Source organism: Haliaeetus albicilla, chromosome 1 (assembly GCF_947461875.1).
Source record: "Haliaeetus albicilla chromosome 1, bHalAlb1.1, whole genome shotgun sequence".
NCBI classification, from domain to species: domain Eukaryota; kingdom Metazoa; phylum Chordata; class Aves; order Accipitriformes; family Accipitridae; genus Haliaeetus; species Haliaeetus albicilla.
Window position 1 is genome coordinate 29,917,889 of NC_091483.1, and position 13,153 is coordinate 29,931,041.

The following is a 13,153-nucleotide window of genomic DNA, read 5'->3' on the forward strand; positions in this document are numbered from 1 at the left end:
TTCTCCTGATCTAGTTTCGTTCTTGATAACAAACTCAGAGAAATTTACAGACTGGAATTGGGAAGAGAAATTACAAGTGCATTTATGTCCCACAGTATGTAAATGTGGGTGCTAGAGGTACTATACCTAGACTTCCAGAAAGTAAAAAGTAAAATTCCTCCTTACATTGCAAGAGTGCAATTCTGTAGGAGCTACCAGGATCACAACCAGTCCGACAACTAAATTTGCTCTGTGCACAAAAGGAAATGCAAGGATATGATCCTTATGGGTCCCTTCCAACTTGAGATATCCTAGGATTCTATGACAGCATGACTCAAAATGAACAACTGCTGTAAGATTCCTGTTCTCTATTTTAACACATTTTTTTCCCTCAACCCTTCTCCTTCACTAGGGTGAATAGAATCAATTGTACATGTTTAATAGACTTTATCAATATTTTTGTTGTATCTCTTCAACGTATAATATGTCGGGGTAGATCTAACTCTCACATTCCTTACCTCATTTGCCTCCTCCCCCTTCCATTTTGTATGAGGGATACAATATTTTTGTCCTAATGGAAATTAAAGCAACAGGGCACCTTAAAGAATAGGGAATGATCAATCTTGCTAACAAATGCAAAGCCATACATGCTAGGATATGATCTAGTTTGTTCTTTACAGTAGAAATGCAAAAATTGTCTCTGAACTGGTGCCCAGTTACACTGAAGACAAAAATTTAATGCTGAGGTATTAGTAAAGGCATTAATATCTGCCTTTGTCTTCTAATTAACAATTATTGAAGGGTTTGAACTATTGCAGACAGGGGAGAAGATTTGTACTTAGCCCTCATAAGTGCATTTCAGAGTCTATTCCACAAAGTGACTTCTGTCAAATAGTCTTCCATTTTCCCACCACTTTGATAAGACAGGAAATGAACATAATACACAAAGGGGGCCAGAACACTGACTACCAAGATGAAGACAAAGACCTCGAGCCCTGCACCTGTCTGTACAAACATCTGACCTAACAGGTCAGTTATTAAAACTTGTCTGATACGTGAATGCATATAGCAAGTCAGGATACGAAATATTGTTGAACGCAGATACACAGCATCTTCCATTAAAAAGTTAATCATTAAATCCATGCCCACTGACACACAAGTTTGATTTTATTCTCCGTCTATTGATTGGATAAGAAAAAAACCATCCTCTTAAAATATGCACAAAGTTGCACAGCAACAGGATCTCAGTATCAACCCCCCCCCCATATTCACATACATTTCAAATGTTTTGCGGATATACCAGCTACCCATGGCACTTCACAACTGCAAGCAGGGCAGTCAGCAATTCTGAAACCTATATTGTCTTCACATCAATGTTTGGTTTGCAAGTTTGATGGAGGAGAGCATTGCATGGATGTTTTAAGGTAAAATCATATACACATTTGAAAGACCTTTTTAGAACAATTTTGTAGGCTATAAGCTCAACAGCAGAGACTGGACATGTCCTAAGAGGCATGAAACACCAGGACATGTAGCACTGTTCACATTTATGTCCTTATGTGTGAGATGAAAACATAAGCCATATGTAATGGAATGTTACCTAGGAAGCAGTTGAATGGTTTCATTATCTGTCACAGTATTTGTAAAATTTGTTGTTTGAAACTTCAAACACTAGCAACCATATGGGATATCAGCCATACACCATTTGTCCTCTGGAATTGCTCTCCGACTCTTGCACAATGTAGAAAATCAAATGGTAAGCAAAATGAACTAAAATAAGGCTCAAAAGCTGTGTAAAGTGGGTCAGTCTGAACAGCTTAAAGAATATTTTTGTTTCCAGCTAAGCACTTAAACATCAGTCCACTTTCAAAGCGGACTAAAAATTGCAAAGCACATGAAAACAACTAGTCCTGGTGAAGAACCACATCTTTGCTCCACCAAATCTAGTGAGTGAACAGACAGGGTAAGAGGCACGAAGGATGTGTGAATCAGCTGTAGAGCTGAGTGTCCTAAGCATGAGTCTACAGAGCAATGCCTTCCTGTTTCATGAATGCTGCATTTTTTTCTGATCAGGACTAATCTTTTTTGCATCCTGATGTTAACAGATGTCTTTTGATTTTTTAGAAATATTAATCTATCATATTGTTCAACAGCTAAAGAGTCAAGTTCTGCTCACTATGGCATTCTAAATGGTTCCTGATCCAAGAAGGGTTTTTACGTCACTATTGGTAGTCTTCCAGGAAATTATCCCATTCCTTAGGTACACAAAAACGTCCTTTCAGCCACACGAAGGGAGGATTCCTTTCTAGTGGACAGGCTTTTTCTAGTCTATCATTTCCTTCTAGACTAGAGCTGGTGGGATCATGAAGGTCCTCAAGGCTGAATTATGCATGTGGAAACTTACTTTCACCACAGACAACATGAATTCTTGCACAGCAGGCCTAGGAATGGGAGAGGGACTGGCAGAAGGATGAACTGGCTTACAGTGCTGGGCTAAGCAGTTGAGGGTGAAGAAAAAGGGAAGCATGGAGCAGAGAGGTAGGGAGAGAACACAGGTCTAAAGAGAGGAAGGATACAACACCGAGCAAAGATTTTTATTTTAAGTTGAAAAGAGCTCTCATTGCTTTTTCTAAGAACATGCACAATTTCAAAGCTATTATCAATATATGGCATTTCTGACATGCTGGGGTCAAGTTCACATGTGCAACGAGGAAAATCTGATTCTCTTTACTGGCATTTGACCATATCATCTCCATTTTCACCCTCTTCACCCATCATCTTTCTGTTCCTTTATCAGTCTCTCCTGGGCAGCAGCTTAAAGTTGAGTATATGGTAAGTCTAGTGATTCATACAATCATGGAGCAGTTTGGGTTGGAAGGGACCTTAAAGATCATCTAGTTCCAACCCCCCCACCATGGGCAGGGACACCTTGCACTAGACCAGGGTGCTCAAAGTCCCATCCAACCTGGCCTTGAACACTTCCAGGGATGGGCCATCCACACCTTCTTTGGGTAACCTGTTCCAGTGCCTCACCACCCTCACAGTAAAGAACTTCTTCCTTATGTCTAATGTAAATCTCCACTCTTTCTGTTTAAAGCCATTACCCCTTGTCCTATCACTACAAGCCCTTGTAAAAAGTCCCTTTCCTGCCTTCTTATAGGCCCCCTTTAGGTACTGGAAGGCTGCTGTAAGGTCTCCCCAGAGCCTTCCCTTCTCCAGGCTGAACAACCCCAACTCTCTCAGCCTGTCTTCACAGGAGAGGTGCTTCAGTCACCTGATCATCTCCACGGCCATTCTCTGGACTTGATCCAACAGGTCCATGTCCTTCTTATGTTGAGGACCCCAGAGCTGAACACAGTACTCCAGGTGGGGTCTCATGAAAGTGGAGAAGAGGAGCAGAATCACCTCCCTTGACCTGTTGATCACGCTTCTTTCGATGCAGCCCAGGATACGGTTGGCTTTCTGGGCTGCAGACACACATTGCTGGGTCACATTGAGCTTCTCGTCAGCCAATTCTAGCTGTTTGCCATATTACACATAACAACCACGTGCATTCAATATTTGAATGTGTGGCTTTTCTTTCCAGAGTAGCAATGGGAAGGACACATTGCTCTTTGGAGTGGTTTGCATTATTTAGCTTATCTGTTTCAGTTACAATTGTATTTTAATCAATTCCACTGCTCACTTTCTTTGAAATAACAAAAAGACCATCTCTTCTAGAATATAAATGCAGACTCACAAGCCTAAAATTACCATCAATAAAACACCAGTAGATTTATGCAAGATATATTTTAACCCAGAAAAATATTTACTACTCTGTCCCAGCAAAGAGTTTATATGGGCAATGAGCCCATATATGAGATTGCAAAAATGAAAAGGAAACAAATGGGTTTGCTCTATAACACGTACATGGAGCATTGGAGTATCAAACATTGTTCTCTACTGATGCTTACATAGTGTTAGAGATGAATGTAGACAGCACCCAGCTCTGAACAGACCGTCACTTTAAATATTTTCATTTTCTGTTTGAGTATTTATGACTCTGTACTGTTTTCTTATACTTGAGAGATGACAATCACACACCATTTCTCATCAAGTGTCCCACTTCCAGGTCTTTCACATTGTAGAATTAACACAAACACAAATGTCAATCAATCTTTGCTTCTAGAACCATGTAAGCTAGCACTATGTAAATGTAGTTTATTATCTGAATAATCCTTTGGCATTTATTTTAAGTTGAATACTCTGAGCTTTGACTTATACAAATATTACAATAGCCACGCCAAATACTCCAGCAGGGGATATCAATATTTTTAAATACAACCTACTTCCCATAAAAATCCAATACATCATAAGATTGTTGTCATTTACACCACCACTTTAGAGAAACTGATGGTGGTGTGCGCTTCTAGCAATATCATTCATATCCACAAAATGGTAAGCAAGTAAATCTCTTACGATGCTGATCAAATGTGTGTTTTTTTAACATCCTACAAGTTATTTAAAAACCACAATCTGCTGTGCATAAAATAACAAGACAAGACTATTTAAGTAATGAACTCATCTGAAAACAGAGCTCAGATGGTTCTTGAGAGACCATGTAGGTTAGCTTTTTTCCCAGTGCAGGATCAAATCTCTGTATCATTCCTAAGTGATAACTTGTGCTCAAAGGCCTCCAAGGATGATCTATTCCATTACCATTTCAAACTGTATCATACTGTCAAAGTTAATCTCCTCAGAGAGACTAAATCTCCTGCTCAACCTTATAGCTATTTTTTATGTTCCTGAAGACTGTTACTATGTCTACCCTCGCCCCTCCCACCCTGAAGCATTACTTCCCGTCTTGTCAACTGTATTCCTGTTTCCACAGCCACTACGATGTTTGCCTTTCCTCTGCTCCCAAATAGCAGGATATCGCTAACTCACGTTCACTTTGTCATTCACTATTGTTTGCAGGTTGTTTTTTTCTGCAGAACTGCTTTTTGACTTGTCACTTGCCATCTATGCTGATCACTACACTCAATTGCATCCCAGTTCTTTAAAAGCATTCCCCCAGACTGTCAGGATCATTTTCTAACCCTTTCTTTCAGTGTGCTTGTAACCCTCCTCCTATCTGCACATTTAATGAGTGTACTCTACTCCAACATGAAAGTCACATAGTAGAGCTGACTCTGCTATGGATTGTGCCCAACAGCTTTAGGGAGAGGAAAAAATGAAATACATTTCATATTAGGATGTTGATCTATTTTTTTTTGTTTTAGCCAATATACTGTGGACTGAATTTCTCAAATTTGCCTAGTAAAATACAAAAGGAGAAATACTTTTTCCACTATTCTATTTACACCTTAAATGGAAAGATTGTTCCATATTATATCCCCTTGTGGAATATACTTGAATTTATTTTTTTTAATAGTTCCACTAAAATACTGTCTGGAAATATAAGATCAGTGAAATTTTCTAGCATAAACGTATACTTTGCTGCAATCCCAAAGTCCCTCTGCAAAAAAAAAACCCAGATGTCACTGAAGCAGCATCAACTTCAGCAGCTGGAGAAAACTTGGCCATTGTATCTCACTCAGTACTTTTTAAATCCACTGAGCCTCTCTCCAGTGTTTAATTTCCAGTTCACTGGATTAGTGACAAGTGGCAAAAGATTCAATATAGATTGGACAGCAGAGCATTCAAGCAGTATTTCTCCAGAAGGACTTCTGTCATGGCTCCCATGGGGGACCGTCAGGAGCCTGCAGTTATGGGTGAGACCGGGGAAAAAAAAACCTCATTGCAGACAACACTCATCACACTGGGTGCCTGTTCTACAGTAACACTGCAGATTGTCAGTCTCTTCTCAGGGAATCCGTTGCTCAGCCACAATGATTTACTGTAACTATGTTGACTGAGCAGCCAATAGGGACTTTGGTGAAGTTGCAGCATGGATGTATTTTTATATGTATGCATGTATAGTACATATATATTGTGTATATCTATATTTAAGTTTGCAGAAAGCATGTCTTGATTTTGCACCATCATATACGGTGATGCAAACATTGGCTGGAACAATTTAGTTACTTCATTGTCAGATTTGGAAGCATGCCTGGCTATGAGTATACTGTGTACACAGCCTGAATGCAAGTTGGTTTATACCCATACGCATGTGTAGAAAACACCCTTCCACAGTAAAATCACATCAGAAGCAGCATCTGGTTGAGAAAACCTAATGGAGTTACCCTCCAATCCTTTCGGTGTTGACACCCCTCCCATGCCTCATAGTTAGCACTGCTGCCTGACCTTGTCTTTTCTTTCTTAATACGAACTTCTAGCACCTCTATCCCCCATTCCTCCTGCTCTGCCTTTAGAGCCAGGGACTGCTCACAACATCAGAGTCAAGGTGTCCTCAAAACTCTGCTTGGAGCATGTCTGTTTTTGAAAGCTCCTAGTTCTCATAAATTCATTTCAAGGTCTCCTACAGGAGAAGAAAAGCCTGCTTGGGGCATCCAAGTCATAAGCAAGAAGTCAATAATTACAGGTGTACACAGAATCTCTGTTTCACAGAAATTATTTATAGAACAGTACCACAGAAACAGCCAACTCATCTGTTTTACAATGGAAATCCTTGGAACTGCCCACCTCAATGAGTACAGCTCTCAGTAGCATCATTTACATTTTATTTGTATATAACACAATTTACCCCTGTAGAACACGCAGCAGAATCCCTTTACCATGACTATTATAAAATACACAACTTGGCAAGCCTGGCTGGAAACACAGGTTTCATGCTGCAAGTGAACTGGAAGAAAAACACCTCCCAGAGACAGAAAAAATTCCCTTCTTTACCCAGCACCATTACCAGGCAGCACTAACAACAACATTAATATGGAAACTGAAGCAAATTATATCAAAGTTACCTATACTGTGCATGGATGGCTTGTGTTGTAGCTCCTGACAGGACTGCAGATACGGCTTTAACCATATCATGTTCAGATGGAACCTCCTGCGTTTAAGTTTGTGACCACTGCCTCTGGTCCCATCATTGGGCACCACTGAGAAAAGCCTGGCTCTGTCCTCTTTGTACCCTTCCTCCATGTCCCTCTTGTACCGGGGAGCCCAGAACTAGACCCAGCACTCCAGGTGTGGCCTCAGCAGTGCTGAGCAGAGGGGAAGGATCACCTCCCTCGACCTGCTGGCCATACTTCGTCTAATGCAGCCCAGGACACCATTGGCCACCTTTGCCATAAGGGCACACTGCTGGCTCATATTTGACTTGATGTCCACCAGCACCCCCAGGTCTTTTTCTACAAAGATGCTTTCCAGCTGGGTGGCCCCCAGCATGTACTGGTGCATAGGGTTCTTCCTCCCCAGGCGCAGGACTTTGCACTTCCTTTTGTTGAACCGAATGAGACAAAGGACAGCATGTCTTTTCAAACCTAAGAAATAGAAATTTCCCTTTAGTTTTTATTTAGAGGCTTTGGCATCCAGTATTTGAGGTGAGTCCAAGGGAAATAAATAGAAACTCACACTGCAAGTATATTTTTCAATTAGTTGGGAAAAACTGTGAACCACAATGTTTTACTGAAACATTATTCTTTTCCTATAATGCTAGATTCTAGCCTTAGCCATACTATTAGCCTGGTGTGAGATCAGACTGTGGTCCATAGTTGTTAGTATCAAAACCTCTTTTTCCATGGTTTTAGTGAGGTGTGAAGGTGCGTATTGTAGAAATTAACCAGTTACAGCTCATATGATAAGTACACAGACTACAGAAATGACACAAAGCAGCTCACTACGAATAGGTTAGTTATTACATAACACAGCCAAACAACAGAAATATTTCAATAATTTATCTCTTGCACAGATATGTTAGCTTCAGTTTTCAGTTATTTGGGACTAAGTTACCAGGATGAACAAGTAAAGAACTTCTGTATCACCATGTTCAAGGACAATGAATTCAAACTGGAAGAGATGCAAAGGTATGCTACTAGCAGGGTCAAAGAAAAGAAAGCTGCAATGCTAAAAGAAGCTATAAGCATGTGGCTTACCCAGATTAACAAAAGGGAGGGTAAAAGGATATGGCTACCTTCCAAAAATAAATTAAGGGTATAAACACTAAACATGGGGAAAACTTTTTGCAGTAACTGGCATTGCTTGCACAGGAACAAGTGGGGGAAAGTAGCCTAGAAATTAAAAGAAGACTAATCAGATCAAACTATTGTAAATAATCTTAATGGCAGTAACCCCTCCTATTTTTAACACAGAACATGACAGGTTTCTGATAAGGGCTACATGATACAGTTCCTACAGTAGCAAAGGAATAGACTCAGATTCATTGCAATTGCATCTTACATTCAATTAGAGCATTTCATATAAGCAGCCCCTCAGGCACATCATTTCATGCACAACACTCTCATAGAGATCTGCTGCTGTTCCAGGCACTGCTCCATTGATCCTATCCTGCCTAACCAGCTGTGCAGGATGATACATCTCTAAAGCATATGTGAAGGTCTTTGCTGGTTCCTGTGAGTTCTGAGTGGAAATATACTAAGAACACACTTATTTCTCCTAATTTCCTTTCCTTCCTTCTGTGTTTGCTGTGTGATTAAGGTTTTACAAAGACTAAAGTAAAGAGAAGCCTAGCAACCATCTAGATAGTCAGCAGAAGCAACTCTTCTGTCAACAACCACTTAAGTTTTTTATCTGTGAATAAGCCCTTTGCATGAACACTTGAATGCAAATGGCTCTCTCCAGAGGTGGCAGTTGCTCTAACTGAGAGTACCCTGGGACCTTGCCATACAAGCAACACTCCATAAGGAACAGAATTAAAAAGAAAAACATTAAGAGCAATTACTCACTGACTTACTTAGCTATACTAAGATACTCTCACCAAAATTTGTATTTAAAAATACACTTGTTAAATGATCGATGACTAAGCCATTGATCTGGATTTTGACCTGCAGTAAACAAGTCAAATTGTAACAGCTGAAATCCTGGTAATGTTTTTACTTGAATTGGATTTTCTGCTGCAACACTTAAGACTGCTTGGTTTAGATACTTGCTACTGATTGTTACACACAGTAAGAAATCAGTTATGGTCCTAGTCTGGATCACATAGTTTACAGAACAAGATAAGGCAGTGTCAATTAAATTCCTGATCAGATTGGCACATATTCTGATCAATTATCACCATATGCTGGGAAAAAAGAAAGACTTTAAGGAAAGCAATATCATGTGATGGTACAACATGGTCTTACAGCACAGACGAAACATGCCAGAAATGTAAGGATGCTATTATCTTCATACACGAGTTGCATGACATATAAAAATGGTCACCAATTTCAGTGGGAAATGACACGCATTTGACACTTGCAGGTACAAAACTCCCTACTTTCCTTATATAATTCCTCATGAGTATTAGGACCTGGGCTGATAATTTTTTTTTTTTTTTCAGAATTCTCAATTTCATATTTTGGCCTGTACCTTAGAAATACTCAGTTACCTTCATTTTTGTTTTACTTAGAGGCAACATTCCTTTTTCTCAGTGAAAGGGTCAATGTTTCAAAGACATGTCAGTAACAACATCAGTAGCTTTATGCCAAGTACTAATCTGATAATATTACCCAAGTCATACTACCCAAACTTTGCACAAACTGAGATGGAAGCCATATTCCAGAACAAACACAGCACAAATTTTCTTTGAACTTAATTAAACATTTGCAATAAAGGCTGGTTATCTCTTGAAAACATCCTTTGTAATAAACCTGCTGAGAGATTTTTCTGCTGTATGGGGTTTAATAAATGCAGGAAGGGTCTTAGTTTGTTTTAATTTTGGTAAGAATTAGGAAGGTACTTATTTTTGTTTTGGCTTTCTTCACATCCTTTGGGCTTTGCATGCAAGACAGAGAAAGTCTTCTGTTGTACATCAGAATGTCTGTTTTAGTAAACACATGTGTTTCAATAGAAATGCATATAATTTTTATCCTCTTATCTTTTTTATCACCAGAATAGTATTAACAGCATCTCTTGTCAGCCAGTATTTTGCTATTCAAATCTCTGTAGTTCCTTTTCTTGCTTTGAGCAAGAATTCATCCCCCTTAGCAACTAAGCACTGAGGCTTATATTGATGTACTTTATCCATGTATAGATGGTGATAAGCAGATGATAATGTGTTTTGGCTTTCACATGCAAAATTTATGTTTCTATTATGTTACATCTGTGTTTATTTACTGAACCAGTGCTAAAGCTTTTACGTGGACTTAAGTCTTCCAGGGCATTTATGTCCCAAACATTAATTCTTAAAGAAGTCATGGAGATTTTTATAAATCCCTAGATGATTAAAAAAAACTGCAATAAAAGAAAGCTGGGTTACAATGGCACGGTCTGAATTTCTCAGGTGAAATCTTATTGAAAAACTCAGTTCAAATGGAGAAAACTGTAACTGGCACCTAACTTGCAGCAAAAATAGCCTTTTCTCTGTTCTGAAGGAATTAACAATAATAATAACTATAATAATAATTTATCAACAACACAATAGAACTTACTCGTGTTAGAGTGTTATAATAATGCTTGCAGTAGGAATTTTCAGAAATTTGGTTGCTGTATTGTCATTGCTTTTGCATTTTCGAGGGGCTTAGGCCAAATGTTTTGTTTTGTACAGTAGTGCCACAAACCATCACTAACTTAAGTTCAGCTCCAAAACAGGACATACATGGAGTTTAGATACTTGCATTCAAAAGCAATATCCAGAAAACCCCTTTACTCCCTAATAGGCTGGAAGAGCAGGCACCTAACTTCAACATACCCTATTCCAGTTTCGATCTGACAGTTCCCAGGTTTGCCCTTTCACCAGAACTGCCCCAGTTCCACAGGTTCTTCCACTGACACTGACAAAGCATTTCTCTACCAATGCAATGTCACTCAGTAGTCCTACATAGGAACCGCCAGTCCTTGTCCAAGACCAAAAGCACATCATGCTAGGCACTCTGAATACAGAATAGAAACGCGTGCCCTGCCCTACAGAGTTGTACTGGGTCTGGCTGGGATGGAATTAACTTTCTTCATCGCAGCCCATACCTTGCTGTGTTTTGCAGCTGTGACCAAAACAGCATTGGTAAGACACCAATGTTTTAGCGATCGCTGCGCAGTGCTTGCACAGTGACAAGGCTTCTCCGTTTCTCACTCTGCTCCCTGCAGCAAGCAGGCTGGGGTGGACAAATGGTTGGAAGGGAGTACTGCCGGAACAGCTGACCTAGATTGACCTGAGGAATATTCTGTGCCATATAATGTCGTGCTCAGCAATAAAAACTGGGAGGTAGTCTTTCCAAGGTAACTGTTGCTCAGAGACTGGCTGGCCATCAGTCTCCTGGTGGGAGGTGGTAAGAGATTGCCTTTGCATCACTGATTGTTTTGGGTTTTTTTCCCTTAGATTTATTAACTATAAGCATGCACATTCATTAATTGGGTAAGCTTGCTCTTGCCGTTCACAAACATTCAAAACTTAGAACCCATTACAGTTTTGTGGAAATAACCTTTGAGGATATTATTAGGGCTGTTCCTGGTAAAGGAACATATGTAAAGGGACCCAAGATGGTATATAATACCCAGTGATTTATGGATACTGGACTGCACATTCCATGTAGATCATTACCAAATATGTTGTTTATTTAAATATTCTGTCAGCAATGTATAGAGTGATGCACTGTAACTAGCCTTCATTTTAAATTACTTTAAGACCTTACTATAATTCAGTCCAAAAGTGATTTTTTTTCCTCCCAGGAACTTCAGAAACTTAACTTACAACTCAGAAAATCTGCAAATCTCGTACTAGAAAATAAGAGTAACAAAATAACACATGCTTCAAGAATCTAAATCTAATTCTAAATAATCTTTGGTATCCAAGAGAAAAAAACACAGAAAAACAATTTGGAAAAATACAAAATAAAAAGTAGACACAAAAAAGGATATGTATTCTATTTAAAATGTAGATTCCTTCACAACAGTGTTTCAGCAGTTAGTATATTTAGTAGAGGCTTGACATTTCTAGAAGTGATTATCAGAACAAGGCCATTATAAGGGTCTCCCATTTGCCTCCCAGTTTCTTAAAACGCTGGATATAAAAAGATGCGATAAAGCATTCAGACTTGCAGTTTATTAGGAGTCACACACCTGAATACAACAACAAAGAAATTTTTCATTTTCAGAGTGTAACTGGATGTGTAACAGCATTTAATGTATCAAATATCCTCTTTCCAGGATATTACTAAAGTCATTTGGGTTGTCATCTCATCAAGCAAAAACTAAACCATGTGATACTTAAAATAAAAAAATATGCAAAGCTTTGTGATTTAGTTGACCCCTTACAAATCAGCAATTTGTGGAGTAACACTTGACTGCTAACACAGCAATGAAAGTATCCTGACCAAACACTACTTTTTAACCAAAGCTCATAGCAAAGACAACCAAAACCCACCACTAGCATAGATCTGCTATTTAACTAGTAATAGGTCTGGTGCTTTTCTTCTGTTCGGCAGGTATCTCTCAAAAAAAAAGTGGATTGTTGGGGCATGTTTTATAATATTACTGTGTCAGTATACTAGTGCTCAGTGTGGTGGGTGTATGTAACCTGGACAGATACAGAATACTCAGCATCAGTTAGGCACTTGAGAGATGTTATATATTCAGTGAATTTCCTGTACTCATGAAACATTCATCAATCGGATTTAATAGCTTTTGTGAAATATTTATGTGGCTGATAAGGCAAGAAAAGCATCAGGAAAGAAAGTGTGACCACTGGCTTGAAAACTAAAGTAGGGAATCAGGCAAAAAATCAGGGAGGTGTCTAATCTTGGGTCAAATTGTTTTTTCTTGTAACCTGATTTATTAATTAAATTCAGTTTGTTCACTGTTACCAGAACTTGGTTTCATGGATTTTTTTGCAGGTTGGAAGGGCGTAGAGAGTGTACCAAAGCTGGTGTTTAACTATATGGCAATGAAATTTTATTTGCATGCCTTGCATGTCATATACATTGCCACTTGACAAAAATCAATTATGCTTTTGACCTTATGATTGCAGGAAAGAGCTAAGTTATCAAGAAATCAAATCTACCTTACACTGTTCATGAGGCATATTTTAATCATAGAAGCTGAATATTTTGTTGTCCTATCTTATGCGTCTATCATCTTGGAT

At 39.0% G+C, this 13,153-nt stretch overlaps 1 long non-coding RNA gene across 3 annotated transcripts in view; it reads right to left on the reverse strand.

Moving 5' to 3' along the window:
• The window catches only part of LOC138685501 (uncharacterized), a 37,186-nt gene that overhangs the window by 18,130 nt on the left and 5,903 nt on the right, over positions 1 to 13,153 (reverse strand). The gene's annotated exons all lie outside the window — the stretch shown is intronic.